Source organism: Aythya ferina, assembly GCF_964211825.1.
Source record: "Aythya ferina genome assembly, chromosome: 4".
Taxonomy (NCBI): Eukaryota; Metazoa; Chordata; class Aves; order Anseriformes; family Anatidae; genus Aythya; species Aythya ferina.
This window is the reverse complement of record NC_140300.1, coordinates 47,955,755-47,961,309: the sequence shown is the minus strand read 5'-3', so window position 1 is coordinate 47,961,309 and position 5,555 is coordinate 47,955,755. Positions and strand designations below refer to the sequence as shown.

Here is a 5,555-nt window from a genome sequence, read left to right as displayed (position 1 = left end):
AGAATTTTTAAAAATTATCACTCATCTTTTCCCTTGGTACAAACACTTGCTTCTATCTTAGCTTGCTCTGATATGTACTCTTATAGTCTTGTTAATTCCTTATCCTGTTCCCTCTTTCTGGTTTGAAGCTTTTGAGAAACCAAGAACAGTGCTGGAAAGTGTCCTGTGTTGCATTGATACTGTTAGCATATGGTTTCAAGCAGGCTCAAACCATCTTCAGGAGTTTACTGTCCTGTGATGCCTCTGCTGAGTTAACTGTTGTAAACAACCAGTGCATCACTGTCTCTTGTGTTCTGAAAGCTGCACTGACACTTACAGGATATATCACTGTTCCTCAAGCACCTCTTCAATAGGTGTTTGGTAATCCTGATCCCTACCCATTTGGAAATCAAAGGAGGAGGCACCCCCTAGCTGGGAGACAGGCAACAGAATCTGTTCATTAGAGCTGGCAGAAGCAAAGCCTCCAGAATTTAACCTTCATGGACAGCACCAAGCCACCAGAAGAGGTTCATAGGAGAAGCATCTCCCAGGACTTATTTCCTGAGGGAGAAGCCTGGAAACTGTTGTGGCAACTGTTCTCTTTCTCCATTAGCTTATTCTCCAGTTATCCTGTGCTGCTCAAGATAAAAATTACTAGTAAGAGACACAGTCAGGCTTTCAAATGCAAGATGCTATTAACTTTCCTATTATGTATTTGCCTGAAGTTATTTGTCATTATGCTTAACTGAAGAGCATCTTGTCTCAAAGGCAGGTCTCTGTCTCTATTATTGTAGCTACTTTAGGTTGTCTGTTAGTTTAACTTTTTCCTATGGCAGTTTGTGTTTTCTTTATGTGACTTTTACTAAGAATAATAAAGAGTAGACATGACACATTGCTGTCTAAGCTGACAGATTTCTGTAGCATGTAAGCAATATCTCAAAAATTCGAAATTCTCAAATCTCATCTGTACTGGCAGCAAAAAAATCAGTGGTATAAAGAACATTTACACGTATCTGGACACAGACAGATTATGGGGCCACACTGTCTCTGCTGCAGGGCTAACATTGGATACAGAATCTAGCATTAAAATCTGGGGGGAAAAACAACAACAACAACAACAACAACAGAACGAGTATAATTGCATCAAAACCAATGTCATAGATTAAATGCCTGGAAAATTCTGAATAGAGTTATTTTGCCCACCTGTTTTGTTGGGTCCCAGTACATTGGATGCGTATATTCTAAGCATCATTTTATCTTGCAGTATTGGAACATTGTTTGGTGATGATTTTTGTTTGTTTGTTTTAACGCTCTGACATGTTCCCTGAGCACTGGCTTCCACCTCTTTACTGGAATTAGGAAATCCACAGTGCAGCTACTGCAGTTCCAGGTTACAAGTCTGATCCTTCAAGTTTTGCCAGGAGCTTCAGTTATTTCGGTAACATGATTATACTGGCTTAGAGCTCAAATCTTCAGTGATCCTTACATTAAAATAAGAAGGTAGAAGTTGTACCTGTTCACAGTGTTCTACTTAATTGAATGTTTACAAAACAAACTGGAGAAATACAAGGACACTCATTTTGGTTCTTCTCTAAGTGTTTGTATGCATTGTTGGTCTAAATAAGCTTCTAATGTGGCTGATTTAAAGGCTCCTCATACTAATTTAATTTCAATGATTAGCTCTTAAAGGCTCATCCAGTCCTTCAAAGTCTCATTCAATTTGAATTGTTGATCACTAAAGCCCAAACCTGAAGAAAAAAAAAGTACATAAATTGTGCATACAGGGACCACAAAATTATCACCAAAACATTGCTTATTATTCACTCTTTCATGCACAAAGCTAACCTTCCATGATGAGTTGGTGGAACTCAGTCTGAACGACCCCAGGAACCTAAGCATTAGGGTTTCCTATGTGCACAGAAAATAAATGTATTTTTTACCAAAGCAATCACAGGGATGAACTCTTTGACTGAGTCAGTGACTGCACAGAAACAGCTGTAGTAAGGACCTAGTCAGTACTTTCAGATTAGCATCACTGTGATCTATTAGAACTTGCCTAGGAATACAAGAACAAACAAACAACAACAAACTTAGGGTAAGAAGCACAACAACAGAGCTGCTGAATCATATATAGTGTGTAAAATTGGTATATATTCTTGTTGACCATGGGAGGAAACATTGCAGTAATCAGCTTGGAAGCTAAAATAGGGGTAACTGTATGTTGGATATAGCTGCTCTTGTGGATTTTTTTTTTCAGCTTGTGGTTTCTAATAACATGTGCTTCTGCTTTCTCTATTTCTTAACGTCCTCTTTAATCCACCCTTTCATTGTTTTTAACTCATGGGTGACAGCTCACTGCTACTTGTTCACTATTGTTATATTCTGATTTTTAGTGGCTTAGATATTTTTGAAAATTAACACTATATATGTTGATTTATAATGAATATAGTTATTGGTCTAGCAGGACTTACAGTTGCTTTTCTTGGTAGCCTGAAGACTGTGTGAGCAGTTAAATGCTTGCATTATCTGTTCAGGTAGTGTAGCTGAAGGGGGTATGTGCAATAGCCTTATGCATGGTTCTTTCATAACGTGCTAGCAGCTCACAGCTGACAGTTCAAATATGGAAGCACAAATTTCTTCTTTCAGCAGCAAGAATGCCTTTGGCATCTTTCTTTTGCACTTGCCAGTCATGAAGCTGAGCACCATACAGATTCTGAGGGCAATGGAGGAGCAATGACACCACAAGTGTTATAAAAATTTTGGTCTTCAGAGATTTGAAGCAGAAGTTTGGTTTCATGGAAAATAACTGAAAATATTTTGCAAACTTTCCACAAGGACTTTATGATATCACGCTGTCACACAAGTGCTTTGGCTATGTACACCCAGACATCTTGGATAGTTTGCTTGTTGCTTTGAAATTAGTGCAAGATCTTGATTCCAGTACAACTTGATCTTCAGCATTTACAACCTTTCTTCACAGAACTGACAGCACATGCATCATTACTTTTTAAAAATCCTCCATATCTTTTAATCTTTCTAAGCACTATCAGTTTAAAAGAACAATGATAATAAAATATATTTCTAAAACAGTGGCTTTAGGAAGCCTTCATTTGACAGTCAGGCCTATGGGAACAGGCTGAAATCTCCCAAGATCAACTTCATGGATTTTGATACAAGTCATATTCTTTAAAGCTCTGATACATAGAACACAAGTGTCTGAACAGGCAACGTTGCTTAGGAACCTAGGTAGAAGGTTCTATCTAAAAGTGAAACATGCAACATTCTCAGATGGTGCACTTTCCCTAATTTCTGACATATTTTTATCTGGAAACCAAACATTCCTATGGCTCATTGAGACAATGCTGTGTAAAGTCCCAGAAGGACTAAGAGTCTAAAAAATTGGAGGAGCTAGGAACTGGTCTAGACATTCTCCTCTGAAGTAGAGAAACCTTCGGTTCAATATTCCTACCTGGACATGCAAGTAATTTTATGCACAGTACTAGTTTCGTTACTGTGGTTTTTGTTTGGTTTTGGTTGGTTGGCTGGTTGTTCTTTTTTGGTTTGGTTTGGTTTGTTTGTTTGTTTGTTTGTTTTTGGTTGGTTGGTTGGTTTTGTTTTTTGGTTGCTTGTTTGTTTTCTTTCTTTTTTGCCAAGAATGGAAACTAAAAGATATGCCCATCCTTAAAGAAATTATATCTCCCTTGAAAACATACAATTTTTCCCCCAATGTCTCGAGAATAATATACTGTGATGAGAAAATGTTCTGCTACACAGGAGATAACAAAGTTTATGAGAAAAGGTGTATACAGAGACAAAAAAATAAAAATCAAAATAACTAAGAAGAAATTCCTGTCTCATCCTCTATAGGTACTCAGGATGCTTTGTGCAAATAAAACACTCCAATTCCTGTTTGCTCCACAGTCCCAGAGGGAACGTGAACTATGTTTTTAAAAAGCAGATTTGTCTGAACCTTACATGATGTAAGGTAAAGAGTTTCCCTCAAGTATACCATAGAGTCCTGCTCTCTGCACTGCAGAACAGGGCTGCTGTTTTCATGTATCACTGTGGATGCAGATACAAGTTAGCAGACACATAGAAAGGAGTGCATCATCCAGAGACAGCATCAATTTCCAGAGCTTGTGAAAACCAGGTTAGCAGAGACAGAGACAAACACAAGCAACACTGCAAACAAGATTTAACTCTTCCAGGTAACAATACACAGGAGAAAACTATGGCAAAAGTGGATCATTATGAAGCATAACTATTTAAGCAGAGCGTCAGAATGGTTCTTTAAATCATTTCTCTATGCAGTATAACATGCTGTGTCATGACATACGTTATTAATTTTTCCAGCAGAATAATTCAAAACAATTTTCTATGCCATAGCACAAATCAGAGGTGTGGATGTTTCTATGAAATCTGACAGCCATAATATATATATTTTTTAACATTCTGATGAGCTAACTATATATTTTGTTAGAAGCAAATACATACCGTACTTGACCATTCCTTGCATTTTTGTCTTTGCTAGAAGGTAGATCAGACGATGACTTTTTTTCCTCTATCAGAAAACAAGACAAATTTTAAAATTTGTAATCTGTAAAATCTACATACTGTATAAGCACTGAAGTAATAAAGCAATGCAATTTAGCCCATGCAACATTTGAAGAGCACTTTCAGTAATTCGATAAAATCAAGGCTCTACATTCAGCCCTTAAATATCTTTTTTTTTTTTTTTTTTAAATTTGTTTTGTTTTGTTTAATAAATTTTGTGGTGCTATTGCTGCTCTATTGCACCATCTGGTCTTAGAAGTCAATCAAGCAAAAGTGAACTTTGGAGGCACTGGATAAAAAATTTCTAAATACCAAATGCGGACAAGGAGATTCTTGAATTATTTCCTTGTTTCTTTAGATCTCATTCGTGCTAAGACAAATCTGCATAGCGAGTAGTGACTGGACATAAGTGACAAATACAGCAAAGCAAGGGATATGCAGTAACTTGTTAGTTAGAACAACAGTAAATTTTACTGCCATAAGCATTGTGATTCCTGGGGATTCATGCACAGAGGAACCAGACACCCCCATACAGTTCAACAAGACAAAAAAAAAAAAAAAAAAGTGGGGGGGGGGGGGGGTCGGGAGGGAGAGAGGGAGATGAGGAGGGACTGCCTCTCCTCTAAGCAACTTTCTCCTTGTGTTTCTTTCCAAAATGTGCTATTTTCAGTTCCCCTTTACCCTGGTATGAGTACCACACAGCTTACAATTAACACCTGAGGACTCCTCACATGGAACTTTTCAAGTTCTTCACACTCCATCTACACAGGACAAATCAATGTGGACCAAGGTATCTGGAATTTCAAAACAAAGTATTTTCATGTGTCTAAGTATGGCAAAAATTGAAACTGTAGGTAGGCAAACAAGCACTTAACATCAAATATTAAGATTTGTTTTCAAATGACTGAAATTAAGTTAAGAATACAATTTTTGACATCCTTATGTGAAAACTCATGCTTTTTGCTAGATATATATATATATATCTAGCAAAAAAAAAAAAAATATATATATATATATACATA

The 5,555-nt window shown here is 37.0% G+C and overlaps 1 long non-coding RNA gene across 1 annotated transcript; it reads right to left on the bottom strand.

Moving 5' to 3' along the window:
• Positions 1-1,144: 1,144 nt before the first annotated feature.
• Positions 1,145-5,282, bottom strand: LOC311436009. The gene is made up of 3 exons (XR_014692535.1): positions 5,241-5,282; positions 4,474-4,540; positions 1,145-1,727 (listed from the first exon to the last, which is right to left on the bottom strand). It is a non-coding gene; the product is annotated as an uncharacterized lncRNA (long non-coding RNA).
• Positions 5,283-5,555: the final 273 nt, after the last annotated feature.